This window comes from Chionomys nivalis, chromosome 3 (genome assembly GCF_950005125.1).
Source record: "Chionomys nivalis chromosome 3, mChiNiv1.1, whole genome shotgun sequence".
In the NCBI taxonomy this organism is placed as follows: domain Eukaryota; kingdom Metazoa; phylum Chordata; class Mammalia; order Rodentia; family Cricetidae; genus Chionomys; species Chionomys nivalis.
This window is the reverse complement of record NC_080088.1, coordinates 52235984-52256726: the sequence shown is the minus strand read 5'-3', so window position 1 is coordinate 52256726 and position 20743 is coordinate 52235984. Positions and strand designations below refer to the sequence as shown.

General features: G+C 41.4%; 1 protein-coding gene across 5 annotated transcripts in view; it reads left to right on the top strand.

The window, feature by feature from the left end:
• Window positions 1-4317: 4317 nt before the first annotated feature.
• Bbx (BBX high mobility group box domain containing) overlaps window positions 4318-20743 on the top strand; it is a 233458-nt gene continuing 217032 nt past the window's right edge. For 2 of the 5 annotated variants that reach the window (XM_057766025.1, XM_057766020.1), the window contains exons 1-2: window positions 4318-4576; window positions 7719-7788. The gene's annotated coding sequence lies outside the window, so the exon portion shown is untranslated. Of the gene's footprint in view, window positions 4577-4902; window positions 4979-5559; window positions 5614-7718; window positions 7789-20743 lie in introns of those variants that run through there. The other 3 variants (XM_057766021.1, XM_057766022.1, XM_057766023.1) reach the window with 3 other exon arrangements.

Sequence of the window (20743 nt, the reverse complement as noted above, 5' to 3'; positions counted from 1 at the left end):
AATGTTCTCAAGTTGGAATGTAACTTTCTCAAGTTGGTTTGTGTCAAAGAATGACTAATCAATTTGCTCTTTTTTAGGGGCTATTATACCCAGCTGATTCTTTGCTTTATTCTGGGCTGAGGCCAATAACTCCCTTTCATTCATTCATTTATTCATTCACTTATTTATTTATTTGTTTGTTGTTTGTTTATGGAGACATGGTCTCAGTATATAAACTAGGCTGGCTTTGAACTTTTACACTTTTGCCTCCCACAGATAGGATTACAGACACACACTACCATGCCCATTCACTGACACGTGTAGAAATGCTGGAGCCCATAGAGAATAATGTACAAGGGAATTGCAAACAGTAGGTCAATAAACTGTAACAAGATCTGTAACTCAAAAAAAAAAAATCTGTAAACTTCGTTGGTATGATAGCTAAGCTTCACAAAACCCTGAGCCATTCATCTACCGTTGACCGGTATATGTAAGACATAAACAAAAATAGCACTGATTGACTGCTTATAGATTTCCCACTTAACACACACACACAAATTTTTTTTTTTTTTTTTTTTTTTTTAGAAAGGGTTCTCTATGTAACATTCCTTTGTGGACCAGGCTGGCCTCAGACTCACTGAGATCTACCTGCCTCTGCCTCCTAAATGCTGGGATTAAAGGCATGCACTACTACCACCCGGCATAACTAAAATTTTAATTGCTCTTACTATCCCTATTTTATAAACAAAGAAAGTAAATTGTAAAGTGATTAAGAATTTTCTGAAAAAAAATTTTTCTTTTCGAGGTCAGTCTGGTTTACAGAGTGATTTCCAGGACAGTCAGGACTATGAAGAGACGAGAGAAGCCCTGTCTCAAAAAACTAAAATAAATAAATAAATAAATAAATAAATAAATAAATAAATAAATTTCCCCCCGAAGGTTGCTTAACATCAGGATTTCAACTAGGATTATAAAAGGAGGCAAAATAGGTGAAACGTAGTTACTTATGTAGATAAGTACTTGTGTGTGCACATTTATGTACATATTTAAATTGATCTTCCTAAAATAAGGCTAGGAAACTGGACAGTTAAGGCCCTGAGGAGGACCTTGCTAAGATTATGAGGTCAACCTGGGATTGAAAACAAGCAAAGAAGTGTTGATGTAGGTAAACACTAACTATTTGCATTCATAACCTTCGATTATAGAAATTAAATAAATTCTCGGAAAGCTGCGGGTTTTTTTTTTTTGTCTTTTTTTGCTGCATTTAAAATTTTTAAGCACCATTGGAATTTAAAATTCCTTGATACTCATTCTCAAATGAAATAATAAAAATCTGGAAATCATTTAAAAAAGGGTAAACCAGGACATTAAAGTTAGTCGTAAGCTTCCTTTTCTTAGTCATGAGGACTGCCCCATTCACCACGCTGGAGGCTGGAATTCTATCGCTTCCAGGAGCCAGTAATTCTGGTGCATACAGTGTGTCTGGCATAGAGAACCTATTCAACAAATGTCCTGGAGAAGACTATTGAATAGACTTATAGAACAACATGATGCTCAACACAAATGGACCACTAACATGCATGTATTTTTTTAGTATAATTATCTCAAATCTAAAGGCTCCGTGGACCCACTAGTTTCCAGTAAATAATGACTTGTAAAGATGCCTTCAGTCCACCCTCCCTGAGGCTTTCGTGCATCAGCCCTGGTTAGTTATTTCACGCATTAGCCCCTTTCACTGTAAGAGAGTGTTAAACTAGAATACAAAACCTTGGAGTATAATATTCAAGGGGACTTTGGAACAAACTAAAACTGTAATTTTACTTTTTATTTATGTCATGACGTTTTATTCTTTGTGACCATGTGCTTTATAAAAAATAACGTATTCACACTGATATGTTTTAATGTATAGGTAAATATGTAAACGTTTACCTCCTATACACACACACACATTTTACTGATAGTGTTGGGCAATATGAAAATTTGATCACTGTAACTTTAGATACTTCATTTATGTTAAATGTATTCAACAACAATAATATCCTTGTGACCATAAAGATAAAGTATGTTTTCCTGTGGTGGAAGTTGGAAGTGGAAGTGGGGAGTAAGTTAGCTTTTCATATTTTTCATCTTATATAATATACTAAAAGTAAGTCATAACACTCCAGTCAGCAATTAAATATTATCAACTCTTGCTGATTTTTAACCCTTCAAAAAGAAGTGCCTTAAATTTCTTTGAAAATTTTCCCTCCAACTGCTTCTTGTCTCAGAAGTTTGTCACTTCGAAAAAAGGACCTTCTAGCTGTTCAAAACCTATGAAAGTTCTGCGCTTAATTTTCTTCACTGATATTCTGTGCCTTCCTAGTTTGGCCCTGCCTCCTTTCTCTTGTGGGCAAAAAAGAGATAGCATAGCACGGACTTCAGAGCAGTGTATGTGAATGAGGGACACTTGTTTCCTTCTGTGAACTGAACGAAGAGGGATATTTTATTACCGTCACTATTATCACCTTAAATTCTATGGTTTTATTGGATTTTTCCTTTAAAATTTATATTCTCTTAAAAATAAACAGAACACCACATCTCTACACACGACTTTGTTTTCTAAAACTTTACAAACTTGCTTTTTTCTTTATTATTTCCTTTTTTCCACTCTTACACAAACATTTATTTATGGCTGTGGGAAAAATATCTTAGGTGGCATCAAGGAAATAAAATGGATGGGAGGGATGTGATATCCTATGCCTTTACTCTTAGCACTCTGGAGACAGAGGCAGTGGAATCTCTGTGAGTTCAAAGCCAGCCTGATTTGCATAGTGAGTTCCAGGCCAGGCAAGGCTACAAAGTCAGATTCTGTCTCAAGAAATGAAGAGAAAAGGTTATCTTATTCAGTTTTCTTTTAAATTTTAAACTATCAGCTAGGCTATAAAAATTATACTGTTTAATCTTCAAAACTCTTTATATTTAAGATTCTTGAAAAATTTGGATCTTGGTCAGAAGGAACCTCAGGAAAGCATCTGGGTCCTAGAATAGTGCCAATGCGTTGTAGATGCTGAATAACCATTTAATGAAGGCAGTCTTGGAAAAGCTTATTTTAATCTTCAAATAAAAACAAAAAATCAAATCTAAGAATGAAAGAGACTAAAAAAACTCATTTACCCAAGATTGCTCAACTAGTTAAGAACTTGAGTGTGAATCTTATTCTAATTCTCAGGTTGGCTTTTTTCTCAGTAACCTTTTGGCTTGTTTGTATCAAACTGTTAAACATGATCTGCCAAAGATGCAGCATAGGAAAAATATCATCAGAACTAGGTGCCACGGGACTGGAGAGATGGTTCATCCTCTTCCAGAGGATCCAGGTTCAACTCCCAGCACCCACATGGCAGCTCACAAATCTGTAACTCCAGTTTCAGGGGACCTGACACCCATGGCAAAAATATCAACACATGTAGAAAAAAAAAGACTAGGTATCACATCCACCACCATCTCTAGATGTCACCAAACATACAGTAGTCACATATGGCGGGAAACAATATAAAGCAAAAGGCTATATAATATATACTTTAAAATGTAAATCTTGGCTATTTTGAACCAAAAGGCCCATTTCTAAGGCAAACTGTCAATAGTCATTTTTCCACGAGGTGTTTACTTTTCAGCATATCTGGTATGCCCACACAGGTGATTGCCTCCCAACTTTTAAGTGCACATTCAGATGTTTTAGCAAAAGGTTTATCTTTGTTTCTGTGAGTTGTATTGATTTTGTTCCTCTGAATTCGCCTACGAATGAGGCATTAACAATCTGGATGCATTCTAGTCTTGATAAACTTAATGTTGCACTATTTTGGCCTATGTGATGGTTTACCCATTGACAAAAGAAATTCAAGCTGATAAAAGCGTTTCTCGGCCACTTGTTAGCAGGCCGGGATGTAAAATCATAACACAATGCTCGCCTCTTTCACGGGGCAGCACAAGGCAGCGATCAACCCCCCCTCCCCTCACTTCCATATCCAGTGGAGTTGTAGTTTATTACCATAACCCTCCCAAGTCAAAAGGACACCAGTTCCAAGCCTGGCAACTTGGTCCAGAGAGGGCTTCTCCCCTGATCCTCACTCCGCCGGGCCTCTCTACCTGTCCTCGCCCACTGTCTACAGGTCCCGAACATTAGAAAATAGAAAATGTGATGATCTTTGTGTGTCTCTGTGAAATGTGTGTATGTGTGCGTGTGTTTGGGTGTAACGCGCCTCCTGTTTGGCTGCGCCGCCCGTCCGTCACGGCGCGGGCCAATGGCAGGCTGCCTTATATAAAATGAGTGTTTTCAGTCTCTCCGGGTTGCATGTACTGTATGTGGAGCAGTGTACAGTGGAGCGGAGGCAGCGCGGCTCCGCGAGCTCCTCTCCACTTTCCCATAGAGAGCCCCTGACTGGCCGCTGAGGGCGAGCCATACACACGCCCTCGCGCCGCGGCGAGCCCGCGAGGTAGGCGCCCGCCATCCGCAGCCTTCGCGGGCGCTCTCCCGCACTTTCTGTTTTCCGACTCACTTGCGAGCCGCCGGGGCTGCAGCCCGAGGACTCCGCGGCTGGAGCGGCGGCGGCGGCGGCAGCCGGTAGGGTGGACTTGAGGAAGGCGAGGGGAGCCCGCGCGTCCGGAGCCCGAGCCGCCACCGGCCGGCGCCTCGCGGGCCACTTTCCCTTCAGCCAAAACTTTGGGTGGCGAGAGGTCGGGCCGAGGGTCGCGGCGGCCGCGCGGGTGGCGGGCCCGGGCTGGGGGGCGCGCGGCGTTGCCCGGCGAGCGCGAGCTGGGGGCCGGGCTGGGGAGGAGTAGGCCAGCCGGTGCCAGGCTGCGTTTGCAGGCGAGCACCTCTCGGCGCCCGGGCAGCGCCGCCTGAGGGGGCACGGAGCCGGGGCGCGGGCTGGAGGCGTCGGAGGAAAACAACAACGGAGCGGTCCTCACGCCGGCGGGGCGGCTCGTGGCCGCCCGGGGAGCCCCAAACTTCAAGGAGGCGAAAGTACGTGGAGGAGCCCCGGGCAGGGCTCAGCTGCCGGGGAGGGGGGGGAGGTGGGGCCTTGGGGGAGCCCCGGGGCAGGGGAGGAAGGTACGGGAAGGCTGCCCTCGGTGGGTCGGGGCTACGTTAGCGTGTGCGCGTCGGTGACCGGGAACAGCAGCCCCCAGTTGCTCGTTCATCTGGAGAGTTAGGATTGGGGTGTTCCGGCCCCGAGATCGGTGTCCCCCCCCCCTCGTCCCTCACCCTCCCACCCCCCAGCCAAATGCGCGGCGAGTGGAGAAAGTGCTGTTTTAGTGCCAGAGTAGCCTGGAGGAAGAACAGGGGAGAGGGGAAGAGGGCGAAGAAGGCGAGAGAGGGAGAGGGAGGGGAGGGGAGGGGGAGAGGGAGGGGAAGAGAGAGAGAGAGAGAGAGAGAGAGAGAGAGAGAGAGAGAGAGAGAGAGAGAGAGAGAGAGAGAGAGAGAGAGAGAACGGGAGGGAAGAGAGGAGGGGGGAGAGGAGGAGGGAGGCTGTGTCAGGATTTTGCTTGAATGTGGGATTATGTTGTGTCAATAAGTTTAAGGTGGAGAGAGCGAGGCTGGGGGTGGTGGCGGTGGAGGGGAGGAGGAAGGCCTTGGCTGTTTAAAGACTCATTCTGAAGGTAAGTTATGGCATTGCATGGTCGCGATGACAGAAAACTTGCAGGTCCTTTATCCGGGGATGGGGTCGACGCCTCCAGAAAGAGCCTCCCCAACCCTCTGAAGCCACGCTCGTGTTACACTGTTATTTGCTGCGATCCGGGTAGCTAGTAAATTACAGAAATCCGACTGGAGGCTTCTTTTCCTCCTCCACCTCGCTCGCTCACTCACCCTCAGAAATGTATTATTATTATTATTATTATTATTTTATTTATTTTGGGGATATCGCATGAAACTTAACGTAACTGAGACCGAACCCGAGTCCTGTAATTTACAAGGACCCTGGATACAGGAATCTGGAACACGTTTATGTGTGAAATACCCGCGATCATTTCTGCTAAATGAGGAAGGTAAAACGAAACGATGCAAAAAGCTAAGACACAACATGTACGACAGGGGGGGGGGGAGAGGGAGAGACACAGAGACTAGCTATTTTTTGCTTTCCTTTCTGTAGAAAGGAAAATAAAGCGTGCATTGCCCTTCCTTCCTTGTGTGTAGGGTCTAGTCAATATTTTAACTGTCTGAGGACAAATTAGCCCAGGTGGATCTTGTTGAAAAGTTTCGCGAGGTGGGGTGGAGGTGGGGGGTGCGAGGGGGGAGGTGGGTGGAGGTGGTGGGGGATGGGGACCGAGCTCGCTCTGCCTCGGCTAATGGTCATTGGCCTGGGGCTTTGAAACCATTGCCTGTCCTGCTAATGACACGTCCAGTTCTCGTCTACCGGCCGTGGACGCCGGGCTGCCGTTCCTCAAGCTGGCTGGCGGGGACTGGGGTACTTTCCCTGTACGGGGAGGGGCGCTCTCGTCCATCCCTTGGGGCTGCCCACTCGTGGCGTGGGTTCCCCACGCGCGTCCTCTCTCCTGCGCGCCGCCGCCACCTCTGCTCGCGCGACTTTTGTAGGCAACCTTTCGGCCAGGGGGAGCGGGGGTCCCCGGAGAGGACATCTCTGCGCGGCCACCCGGCGCCCGGCCCCACGCGCGCCACGCCGCGCGGTCCAAGCCTGGAATGGCAGCGCGGGGCCGGGCGGCGGCGGTGCCTCCCTGGGGGGCGGCAGAGGCAGCGGCGGCGGGATCTTCGCCGGGGCCCGCGGGAGGAGGAGGAACGGGAGGAGGAGGAACGGGAGGAGGAGGGGAAGGAGGAGGAAGAGGAGGCGAGGGAGGGAGGCGTTCCCCCCCCCCCCCCAGACCGCCGCCAGTTCGAGCCGGCACGGGCTCAGGGACACCCCACTCGTTGCTCCTGCGTTGTGGAAAGGTGTTTAGCAGACTTTTACGCCCTGAGTGTGGGATTTACACTTCATTTTTTTCCTTCCCCCTCTTCCCCAAAGCAAGATGGACTCTATTGCCTTTCTCTTTCTCGCTCTACCTCTGCCTCTGTCTTGTCAGCCTTTAAGATCGACATTTTGTACTAAGATGCAAACTTGATGGTGACCAGCAACAAAGCCTGGGTGGGATCCCTCCCTCCCTTTTTCCCTCAGCGTTTCCTAGCTTCCCCCACCCCGACCTCGCCGACCTGGTGGCCTGCGCTTGCTGTCGTGAGCTCTGGAGAATGTGTTTCCCCAGGTCGACTCCGATCTCCAGTCTCGGGATTGTGACCCAGCCAAGCTGTTGGGAGCTGGCTGTGGCCGCCCAAGTCTGCAGGTCTGAGGGCTGTGGTACCTGGAGCCGCTGCTGCCGTAGCTCCTCAGGCTGGCTGACTCCTGGGCACAGCGAGGCACGGAGGAGTGCCCATCGATCTTTACGATTTGGTTACTGATCACTTGTGCAAGTTGATGAATGATCGTGATGTAGGCTTTCCTGTTCAGAACGGATCAACTTTCTGCTTTGTACAGACAGGGAGTAGAAAGCAGGGTTCTGGGGAGACCCTGGAATGCCAGCTGGGCTGCCCCCACCGGCTTTGAATAAGCAAAGACGCTTTCCCTTTCTGCCCTTGCAGCTCTCTCAGGGAGGAGGGTGGAGACAGGCAAGGGGCTGCTGTGGAGCTGGACTCCTGGGTTTTGTGCCCTTCCTTGATAGAACTATACTCTTGTAAAGCCTTCCCCTCCTGATGATGTGCCTTTATTTGTTACTTATAGGTTACTATCATCTGACAAAGGCTCTGCTGCTGTTCATCTTCCTGTGGACCTCCGTTTACCTTCTTCTCGGGTAAGTATGCACCCACTTGAGAGCGGGAAGTGGGTATTGACAGAAAGGTCGTTATTAGACACTTATTGGGGTTATAATCCTCCCCTCTCCACCGCCCCCACACCCGGGGAGCTTGTCTCACAGAGTTTCTCTCAGGCTTTACAGTTTAGCTGTAGGCTATTGCCAGTTCAAGGTAGTTTAAATGCTTGTTTGCTTATCTGCCAAGTGTCAACTTGAAAACTAATTATCAAATAGACATTTTAGTTGGTAATGAAGTTTTACACAGAGTTGAAGACCTAGTAAATTTGTTAGACAGTAATGTAGAAGGCTTGTAATGTAGGAATGAACTTATTAAAAGCCCAAGGAAACACCATAAAGAAGACTTCTCTAATTATGTGATGCACTCACTTTCCCCCAGATACTCATTTTTTGTGGTACAAGAAACAGTTACTTTTAGGTTAGGGTACTATAGTAAATCTTTTATTTAATATACAAATATGATTAAAAATTGATCCTAATTTCCGTAAAAATTTATGTAATGGGAGAAATTAGGAGCATTTTACTAGTCTTGTGCATAAAACAAACATATACTCTGAGATTTATTGTTAACTGCCATTTTCAGATATATGTCTCCCAAATCTCCAAAATGGAAAATGTGGCAAAATATGTCTGGGGTACTAAGTGTCTGAAAAGTTTGTGAGAGATAACAGTGCAGTGCAAACAGGATTTGCACAACATTTAAGAACAACACAGTGTCTAGAAACTACAGAAAACTAATTAGCAAGTCAGCCCCTCTGCTGTAAAGGTATTTAGAGTTGCTGTTGGTCTAAGAAAATTAGCTGTACTGAGTTTTATAAATTTTATAAATTTATGATAATACCATAGTGAATTTAAAAATTGTGTTTTGTCAATGAAAATGGGTTGGAGTAAGTTTTCCATAAAAGAAAACTTGAGATGCCTTTCTTGTTTCCTGATTGGCTGGTTGGGATGTTGTATAGATTAATAGATATGTTAGTGTTAAAAGGGATTAAGTTTGAAGATCAGGCCTACATGGTAGTCTATGGCTAGTAACAAATACACTTGGACTTTACTGGAGGGTTTAGGTAATGCGGGGGTTTAAGTAATTTAAATTTAGGCCGGGCGGTGGTGGCTCACGCCTTTAATCCCAGCACTTGGGAGGCAGAGGCAGGCGGATCTCTGTGAGTTCGAGACTAGCCTGGTCTACAAGAGCTAGTTCCAGGACAGACTCCAAAACCACAGAGAAATCCTGTCTCGAAAAACCAAAAAAAAAAAAATTATGTTTTTTTAAGTACTATAAATATTACACTAGCCCTCACCGTTAGGTATTTCCTTCAATCAGAGCTCTCATTAAGTCACATATATAGTGGACCAACTGGAGTGGTTGTAGTCTGATTATTTTGTAAGGTGAATTTAATATGTACCAAAATATGTGGTTTTAGTATTGCCGATTTTTTTAAAGTGTTTTCTTTTCTCTATATGGCAATAGATTCATTTACACACAACACTACATTGTGTTCACTGTGGTGAACATTTAATGTTACTTTTCCCTCTGGTAATGTATTTGACCGATTCAGAAACTTAATATGAGAATCAATATCAGAATAAAAGCAATCTGACCAGCTCTTGCATTTCTTTGAGATAGCAAATGGCTCCTTCATTAAAACAGTGTTTTAAAGGACTGTCTTTGAAGTCAGTAGAGTTATCGTGACAGTGTAAAACTGGTAGTGAGAGCTTTAAAAGTCACCTTGCATTGTTTGCATCCACAATGTATTTACTGGACATGAGGCTTTACTTATCAAAGTAAGAATTTAAAGAGCTTTCTGCTTCTGCATCATCAAGAGTTTCCAAACTTCTCTTATTCTGCATATCTCTATTAAATTCAGAAACTGAAGCTCTGATTTGCATTTCATGTAAAATGCCAGCTATTAAAAGGGTGGATTATCTATGGTGCTATGTCTTTGGAGTATTGGGTTGGTTTGAGGAAATCTTCCATTATAGACTTAGGTATCTTAAAAGCTTTACAATTTGAGACTTAATAAATCCATCTTGATCTTTGCATCTGATTAAAAAAAGTGTTAAGAGTTATGAGTCGATGAGATAGCTTTATTTTTAATATAGAAGGAACAATGAGCCTGAAAATAATGTGTTATTTGGCAGCTAAACTAATAAAACCACTTTTTCATTAAGATGTAAAATTTCCAATTATTATTCATTAGCTAGGATGTTTGAAGGGTGTACGTTTTCCTTACTTCATAAAGAGTAGAGGTGCCAGCAATGTCCACATCTTCAGTTCACGTGAGTCTTGCTGTGAATATCAATTTTATGTTAGAAATCTTTATTTGAAGTAATGACGGATTCCTGGCACTATCTTTAAAAAAAAAAAACCAACAACAATCAACTTTTGGGAACGTGTCCCTACAGATGTGCCTGCCTGCTTTTGCTATACTGTAGGTAATGCCCAAGTTTCTTCCTAGTGTCTCACTGCCGTGCTGACTGTGTTTCTAGCTGTGCTAATTAGATTAATTTAGATGTACGGATCATCTGCAATGTGGGCATCAGGGAGCTAAGTGTTAAGCAGATACTTAGCTCAAGAAAAAGGCACTTTTTCTGAACTTGTACTTTGGCGTCCACTCAGTCTTTAACACCTCACCACCGAGGACCGCTTTTAAAACAGGCTTGACTGATGTTGTGTCTCTCCTGTGCCTTGCATCAGATGTGCCTATATTTTTCAGTCATATCTCAGGGAAGCTAGACTTCCGATTTCACGCAATATGCATAGTTGATCATTTTAACATTTCAGGGGTTATCGTTCCTTGGAATGCCAGGTGTATCATCTTAAAGCTGTCCAGATTTACCCAGAAAAATCCCCTATGTTAGTGGGGATCCTTATCATATTTTTCCTTTCAAAGAAAAAAATATGTTATAAATACTGAAACAAATGCCGATAAAACAAGAACATGCTTAGGAAGACAAGCCAGTAAGGAATTCTATCTAAAACATAAATAGAAGATGAGAAAATGAGGGAATGAAATACTTAACAGTTTAAATTCCATGGAGTATTTGATTTATCCCCAAGAATACATAGTTAAATTATACCAATTGGTTCAAGGATCTCGGTAAGTGAAATAACTCCACATAGTGAGGAGGTTGGATGAAAAACAAAGGGAAAATAATTAAGAGAAGACTCAAAATACTGCAAAATGTGGTTAAATAATTTTATGAGTAGTTATACAGAGACCTCAGAATGACTCTGGGGTTATAACAGAAACTCTTGGAATGGAATAACTAAGATCCTAAAAGTGACAGAAGGTTGTATTTTTTTTTGTAAAAGGAATATCAAAATTACTTATTTAAAAGGAGATAGGAAGATTAAAAATAGTTAATACAAGCTGGACGGTGGTGGAGCACACCTTTAATCGTGAGGCAAAGGCAGGGGGAGCTCAGAGTTCGAGGCCACTGTGATGTACAAAGCAAGTTCCAGGACAGCCAGGGTTACACAGAGAAGCCCTGCCTTGAAAAACTGAAGGGGGAAAAAAGTTAAAGCAGCCATATTTCTTAAATTTCCTTGGCTGAGTTGTATGCAATATAATTGTACTTCCCAAATAGCATCTGAGAACTAAGCAGGTCTCTTGAGACAGTGTACGGTATCATCTGATATTTTATGTCTCTATAGAATCTTTATAAGTTGCATTTGTTCTCAGCCGTTTTATTAAACAAAAACACCAAGTATGACCCCCTAAACTTATTTTAGAACTTACTGTTTGAAAATACCAATCTTGAGTGCTTGCTAAAAATGGAGGCTCCCTTACTAGATATTCTGCTCTGACGAGGCCACCCAGAAACTTAGATTTAAACCAATTCCGAAGGTGATTTTTGAAGTAGGTGGGAAATACTTTGAGAAACTCGGGCATAACGGACCAATGGCTAAAGACTGAGCAGGAGTCACCCTCTGAAATTGTTGACTGCTGAGTTCTGTTCTGGCTTCCCCAGATCGATCTAGGCTGTGTTTCAGTGTGTTCAGTGCAGTACTGACAGAGCCCTCATCACTGTAAATAACCCTGCCTTAGCGTGTACAGGACAAGGGGCAGAGGCTTTGCACACAAGGTGCCTTAGGTTCTACTCTGTTCTCTTTGTTGCAGACTAGTTGGACTTAGAGCGTGTCGCCTCTTAGCTTTAAAACTTCTGTTATTGTATGTGCAGAATGTAATTACTATACGATAGTGTGGGAACTACACAAGATAATAGCATATGTAATGATTCTTAGCTGTAATCAGCACTCAGTATATATTGTGTCTGTGTTTTATTGGACAAGTAATTAGGGAAGGAAATAATAATAATTAATAGTAAAAATAGCCAGGAAGAAGAAAAAGTCAAGGTGTGTGATAGTGGCTTTTTCATTTGGGAAATGGCTGTTTAACACATTTAAAAAGGCAGTGCCAGTTTGGGATTTAACTATGTTGTGGGGTACTACATGTACAAAGTCCTGGCTTCATCCCCTCCTCCCCCCTCACACACAAAAAGCATAGCACAGGACAAGTGGACAAGAAAATGACGTCATATTTCATGGTGGTTAGCTAAGAGCATAGAGCGTTTTTTTTTTTTTTTCCTGATAACTTTTATGAATACTGGGATGACTTAGAATTCAGTGGCTCTCAACTTATGGATTGTGACCCCTTTGGAGGTTGCATTATCAAGTAACCAATTCATAACAATGGCAAAATTACAGTTATGAAGTAGCAATGGAATAATTTTGTGGTGGGGTGGTCACCACAGCATGAAAAACTGTATTAAAGGGTCACAGTATTTGGAAGGTTGAGAATCACTGTCTTAGATCATGTGTTCCTAAACTTCCATTAAGATGTGTAACTGATGTTTCCATATGGGCATCATGATGCCCCTTAGTGACAGACACAGGTAATGTTTTGCAGGTCCTCATACCTAGTACTCTGTCCTGAGCTATATCCAAGCCACACTGTGGACTTTTAACAAGGTTCTCTGTGTGATAAAAAAACCTATCATTTCCTTATTAAGAAGATGTATCGGCATACAAATAACAATGATATAATAAAAATCTTAAATCTACTCATGGACACATATGTGAGATTGTTTATAAGCTGTGGTATTTTATTCTAACTAATTATTCAGGACATTCTTCATATGCCATTGAAATCTGCCCTCTGCCGAGGTAAATTTTAGTGTCTGATAGGTTACATAGCAGAACATAAAGAGGAAGATAAGTTACAGAGAGGATGAATGGGACATGCATTAAAATCAAAATTTTAGTCTAAAAACCAAATGCCTAACCGGGTGGTGGTGGCACACGCCTTTAATCCCAGCACTAGGGAGGCATAGACAGGCAGATCTTTGTGAGTTTGAGGCCAGTCTGGTCTACAAAGTGAGTTCCAGGACAGCCAGGGGCTACACAAAACCCTGTATCAAAAAACAAAATAAGCCGGGCGGTGGTGGCGGAACGCCTTTAATCCCAGCACTTGGGAGGCAGAGGCAGGCAGATCTCTGTGAGTTCGGGACCAGCCTGGTCTACAAGAGCTAGTTCCAGGACAGGCTCCAAGACCACAGAGAAACCCTGTCTCGAAAAACCAAAAAAGGAAAAAAAAAAAAAAACAAAAAACAAAAAACAAAAACAAATGCTCAGAAAAACAAAACTTGAAATTTAATGCAAAGAAAGTATAGAAGGCCGTGTGGTGGTGGCGCACACCTTTAATCCCAGCACTCGGGAGGCAGAGGCAGGTGGATCTCTGTGAGTTTGAGGCCAGCCTGGTCTACAAGAGCTAGTTCCAGGACAGGAACCAAAAACTACGGAGAAACCCTGTCTTGAAAAATTTAAAAAAAAAGTATAGAAGTTAAGTATCAGGGTTCTCAGCATTATCATTTTAAGTTTATACCTTGTTTTGCACATAGACATTCATTTTTAGGTACCTTCAACAACCATTTAATTTATGTAAATGAATTAAAATAAGTAATTTCTTTTTTTCCCTAAGTTTTAGGATTAGCATCCCCAGGAACTCCTTCCTACTTTATGAGCTCTAATTTGTCACATTTTAAAATCCCTAATAAATTAATAAGCTTTGTATATCTTGAAAATGCGTTTGCACTTTCACATGTCTTGGTTATAGAAGTATTTATTGAAGTGTTTTTTTCTTCCTCAAAACTTTGGTATCAACGTTCATTTGTCACCAAAACTTAACCCTGACTGTTACAGGGTTATTTAAATAATTTTCAAGTCCACTTAGACTATACATTTAACTTTAGATATCACAATATATGTTTATTGTTTGCTCTATTGTAATCTAACTGGGAATTTTATGTAATATGTGCTGTTTGTAGCATTTTACTGTATTAAAACCCATGGAAACCCTTAAAGTCTGAATCTTGATTTGTATAGAGATGTATGGGTTTTAAATAAGGAGGGTGATCTATTGAGTTAACTTCCTTAATTCATAGAGTGAATTATCGGCCATTCCTACCAAAGAACCTCTTTCTGCTGACTTGAATCTGTGATGAGCCACCTGGTTTTTTGACTTCACTACAAGCTTGTAACTGCATCGGCTGTGCCTGTGGAATCCCTGTGGTTCTCCATGTAAGGGTATAGGCATAAAGGGTGTAAAGCCAGGGAAGCTAAAGTATTGTCTTTAATGTCTGTATCCTCAGTTGAGCGGCGGGACATGGCTCCTGGAATAGGAAGGGTTACACACACAAACTAGCTTACCTTTAGATGAGTTTCATGTTTTCCATTTTGTTATGGTTTTTAGTTTTATTAAACAAACACAGATCTCTGAAATCTTTAGAATCATTAAGTCTTCTCTTAGAGTGGTGAACACGGTGCAGGCTACCTTTACAATATTTTGCGGTTACTGGAGGTTTACCAAAACAGTTACATTGTCACTTACATGGTGTTTCTTCCCATCCAAAAAATAAAATTTGGTGGTGTGGGCATTTAATCCCAGCACTCGGGAGGCAGAGGTGGGTGGATTTGGGAGTTCGAAGTCTGCCTGGTCTACAGAGTGAGTTCTAGGACAGACAGCCAGGGCTACACGGTGAAACCTTGCTTTGGAAAAACAAAAAACAAAACCTCAAAATCAACAACGAAATGATAGAGTGTTTTCTGAAAATTTATTCTATTCTTAGATAAGAATAATTTTGGTTTTGTTTTATAGAGATTCTCTATTCCTTTTTTTAAAAATTAGGAAATGGTAAGATTATGCCTTTTACTTTTAAATTCCTATGAAACCACCATAGGTAAATGAGAAACTTGCCATGAAGGTGGTGTGTAACAGTGTACAATATGCTAGGGATAAAGTAGCACTTTGTCTGGTTTATAACTATGCTAGAACTTTCCGTCAGTGGTCATTGATAGACACTGAAGCTGTTATACTAAAGAATTGCTGTTTTGATAGTTCATTTATCATTGATATGACTGTACTCCTTGCTGTAGGAAAGCTGCAGATTAAAGACTCGGGTTTTATTAGTGGTGTTGATTATTGTAATATTAATAAATTCTGAGTTGTCACTTCCTCTGACCTCTTCTTAAAGACAGGTTTTTGTCGTATAGTCCAGACTGGTCTTGAGCTCATAATCCTGCCTCTGCCTGACCAAATGCCGGGATTATGGGCCTGCACTACCATACCTGACTTTATTTCTTTTTTTTGGTGTAGCTTTCAAAACTTACCTAAGTATAGTTCAGTGATTGACTACAAATGGGGTGTAGTGGTTCACAAAACAAAACAAGAAAAAAAATCTGTATGTAGCCATCAGACTTCATCTTTCTGAGTTGCAGAAATTTAAATTTTTTGTTTTTCTTTCTGCCTTCTCTCTTTCTTTACCCCACTTTTTATTTATCTTCAGCCACTTCTTTTATCTCTTCTCCCTCTCTCTCCTTCTTCCCCTTCATCCCTCTCCCAATATCCCTCTGAGCCTGTACTCAGTAATATTGCTTGTCATTATTTAAAGATAAGAATATGGGGGTAAATTTTATTTTTTAAACTTTAATTTGATTTTAAAAATGAATAGGTTTTGGGTTGCTTTAGTATTTAACACTGCTCATATTAATAAAATTGTTTGTAAGTGAGTTTGAGAATGTAAGTGTTCTTTCATGTGCCAGTTGGGGTAGTTATGAGGAGACGTTAGTAGGACTTGTGAGATCAGGACACCTGCTGTTTTGATGGTGTAGACTGAGCCGAATTCCTTGTTCTTTCTTTGTTTTTGAAGGCGATAGGATGACTGTGTAGTTTGATTAATACTCAGTGGAAAGCTACATGTCTTTTTTGTAGAACTGTTTCCCAAATTGTGTTTTTGGCTTTTTTGAGACAGGATTTCCCTGTCTAGTTTTGGAAACTGTCCTGGAACTCACTCTGTAGATCAGGCTGGCCTTGAACTCTCAGAGATCCATCCACCTCTGCCTCCCAAATGCTGGGATTAAAGGCGAGTGCCGGGATTAAAGGCGTGTGCCACCACTGCCACTGCCCGGCCCCAAATTGTGTTTTACACTAGGAGAGAAGCTTGGACCGAGAGCCTTCTTTTACTAGTTTACTTTCCATAATCACTTTCAGATGAGAAATGTCCCTGTTCTAATGACAAAGAAACCAAGTCTCAGGATAAATAATTTGTCTGAGGCCACACAGCTAGTGAGGGTTTTTTTTCCCCCAGGTGTAGACTGCTAGTGTGCACTGTGTGGTCTCCTGGGGCTTCGTCTATACTTAACTGCCATCAGGACCACATTCCAAGAAGCTAGACATGAAAAGGGTTGGAGAGCCGGGCGGTGGTGGCGCACGCCTTTAATCCCAGCACTTGGGAGGCAGAGGCAGGCAGATCTCTGTGAGTTCGAGACCAGCCTGGTCTACAAGAGCTAGTTCCAGGACAGGCTCCAAAACCACAGAGAAACCCTGTCTCGAAACTCCCCCCCCCACAAAAAAAAAAAAAAAAAAGAAAGAAAAGGGTTGGAGAATATTTCCACGAAGATGTGCCCGGATTTTCTTTCTCTCCAAAGAGAAGTCTTCATTCTGAAGTGATGGGACTGTATTCCTTATCACTTTTAGAGGAATGATGTGAGAAAGTCTCTGAGTTGGGCCTAATGCAGGAGATTACTGTGAAAGGCAAAACCAGCTCTAAACTTAGTTTGCAAGCTAGTCAGTTTTCTTTTTTGTTGTTTGTGTAGTATGGAAGTGCCCATAGCCATTATTGTTTTAATATTCATTAATTCCTCTCACACATTAGTAGAAACCATTGCTTCTTTTATGAGCAGTTACTTTTCTTAACTGAATAGTCTGTGATGTTTGTGTTTTAGAATTTTTTAATAACCAATCAATAAATATATTTCACTAGAGGAATTTGACAGTATAATATGGGGGGTGAGTATCGTAAATTACTTTTCTGACATTGACTTTGAAAGAAAATTCAATATTAGTGGGAAAATTAGTGAGTGTATTTTAGTTTACATCATTCATATCTGAGTGCCCGTTGATCAAACATGCTCAGATGTGTAGAGTTAGCCAGAAGTTCCAGATTCATCAGTTTTTGAAAGTGGGTTGAGGAGATATGTGTTTTCCCTTTTTTGCCCAAGAAACTTGTTTCTATTTCTTTTGTGATAAGTAGAATATATTCCATAAAATAAAAATTTGTGTGGGAAAATACTTGTGTTTAAAATATAAAGTAACATATTTTGTTGCTAAGATCTTTATTCATATGAAACCAGTTTTTTTTTTTTTTTTTTTTTTTTTTTTTTTTTTTTAGTTTTTTAAGATTTATCTTTGTGTATACGAGTGTTCCCTGAATGTATGTTTGTGTACCACATGCATTCATGCAGTGCTCGTGCAGGCCAGAAGAGGGTGTCAGATCTCCTGGAACTGGAGTTCAGACCTTCTGAACTGCCTGCCATGTGGGTGCTGGAACCACACCTCTGTCCTCTGCAAGAGCTGTAAAAGCTCTTAGTACTGAGCATCTCTCCATCTTCCCAGTCCCACCCCGCAAGGGTTTCTCTGTGTAGCCTTGGCTGTCCTGGAACTCTAAACCAGGATAACCTGGAATTCACAAGGGTTTCTCTGTGTAGCTTTGGCTGACCTAGAACTCTAAACCAGGCTAACCTGGAATTAATAAGGGTTTCTCTGTGTAGCCTTGGCTGTCCTGGAACTCACTCTGTAAACCAGGCTAGCCTAGAATTCACAAGGGTTTTCTCTGTGTAGCGTTCGTTGGCTTTCCTGGAACTCACTCTGTAAACCAGGCTAGCTTAGAATTCACAAGAGTTTTCTCTGTGTAGCCTTGGCTGTCCTGGAACTCACTCTGTAAACCAGGCTAGCCTGGAATCCACAAGGGTTTCTCTGTGTAATCTTGGCTGTCCTGGAACTCACTCTCTGTAAACCAGGCTAGCCTGGAATTTAGAGATCTGCCTGCATCTCTCTCCTGAGTACTGGGATTAAAGTTGCGTGCTGGAATTAAAGATATGTCACCAGCACTCAGCTAGGTTGTGTGTACCAGTTACCTTTTGTTTCCTCCAGCTCCCAGAACTGGGGACTGAGTCCAAGGCCCTGTGTGCTTGCTAGGCAAGGGCTCTACCACTGAGCTAAATAAATCCCTAAACCCTCAAATGTTTTTTAAATCTGAAAATTCAGTGCTCAGTGTAGTTCAGTGATAAAAGATTGTAAGTTTGCTTTCTTAGAATGGGTCTCCTTTCTCTTTATTCATGAAACTTGAAAATACCATATATTGGTAAAGTAGCATTTGTGGGTAGTCATCTTATTAGAATATTGCTTTTCTTGCGTTGGTCAAATAATGTTGAACCATAGGTGCTGGCCTTTCATTTGTTTAACCTCCCACTCTCACAGCTTTCATACTGTTCTCATTCAAGTAGGTTATAATTTGAATTAGTTTAATTTATGATAATTGATACACTTCTTTCTCCTTGATGTGTTAAGTTATACTCAAATAACAATATTTTGCTAAAAAGAAGTCTGATCAAATGCTGATGAGATTTAACTAGTCAAAGTCTTTTCAGTTTAATTCAGCATTTATGAATCAAGTGCCTACCATATGCTGATACTTGACCTGGACTTTGGAGGTATAAAAACAAATACAATAATCCTTGTCCTCAGAGCAAACATGTAGCCAGGAGATGTAAATATCAGTCATATACATTAATATATACTAGTTGTTCTGATAGGTGGGATATAAAATAGTACTAAGTAAATACTAGTGAAAAACAGGTCACTTCTAGCATAGGTGTTGAACCCTGAAATATGGGTGGGAGACCTTCTTTCAATGATTCTTGTTCTAATTGTCATTAATTATAAAACTAATTTCTTGGAGCACCGGGATTCATTCTTAAAAACTAAGTTTATAGTTGGTAGTGGCATATTTCTGTTAATCTCCCAGCATTTGTAAGACAAGAGACTGGAGGATGATGGCAAATTCCAGGCTGTTCTGGTCTACATGATGATTTCCAAGCCAGTTAGGGCTAAATAGTCAGACCCTTTCTCAAAAACCAAACCTAAAAAGCAAACAACCCCCAAAACCCACAAATCAGTTTCGATAAAAAAATCAAGTTTGTCATGTTAATTTTTAAGTTTATTTAAATATCAGTATGTCCTTTTAATAGATTTATTAGGCTACCAGATTTTGGTAACAACTAATTCAGAGTTGTATTTAAGTCAAGTTTTTAAAATTTTGCTTTATAGCTATTGCTATTAATGTCATAATCTGTAACGACACCATGACTGAACAGAAGTGTTTATGTAATATCCCAGAGAGGATTCCATATACACCAATGTGAAAAGCATGATTAAAAGAACGAGAAATTGGAACTAGAGGTGAAAGGGCCCAAAGACATGCCAGTGCAAATACATCTATAGTCACTAATATTTTTACTTAGATAAATTGTACTAATTAGAAATACCTTAATAATATTTCTAGTACAAGTATTAGCATGGATTCTATGGAGGCCCATGAAAGATAATAGTGAGTTGTGCCTAGTTCCTTTATCAAGTACTTTTCAGGTCTTTCAGGGTGTTTTCAACCTGTACGTAGGTTCCTTATTTAGGAAGCTGTGGGACTGGTGGACACTCCAGTTTGGTTCTTATTTTCATTTACTTATAATGAATAGGGTCTGATCTTATAATTGTGGCTTTTGCATATTTTCACCTAGTTTCATTTGTGGCCCTCTCTCGGCTGGTGACTTCTGACTGTTGGCCCAGTATAGAGTAAAACTTTGTTTCTAAAATACTGTACACAGTGTTCCCAGTTGTCAGCTCAGGGTGCTTCTACAACAAATCTATTCAGAAATGATATCATAAGGAAGACGCTAATCTGGGAAAATATTCTTTATAAAGTCACATCACGGATAATGACTGTAATGTTTTCATCAGAGTAGCAAAGAGGACAGAAACACTGTGATTAATAATAATCTGATCTTTTCCCCATTCTCTGATTTGGAGCCATTTGGCTTCATTGAACAACAAGCATTAAATCTCATTATTTCCCAATCCTCATGGAAATAATGAATGTCTATACAAGTCTCATATGTAGACACATGTTCTGGTCTTATTTGGTGCTGTAAAAGCTCAAGGCCCAGAGCACTCATTCAGATTTGTTGTAAGCCTGGGCTTTGTTTTATGTTAATGATTTTCTCCTTATAATCTCTGCATAAATAATGAAAATTGTACACATTTTCTGTAATTTGAAAGGCCCCGAGGAATGGGATCACTCTGTGTGTACAGAACTGTGCCTCTGTGGACACACTCACAGAGTAGTGATGAGCGTGTCGCGTGAAACTCTTGTCATGAATCATTTGTTTCTTTTTAATTTCCTTAAATGTGATCCTCTGTGTCATTCCTGATGCATAGACTTTGAGCCCAATTTGATACAGATGTTAGGAATTAGGAAAAATGTGTACTTTTCTTCATTAATTGAATGGTTTTCTAAAAAGTTTTGACTCAGTTTGGTAATGTCA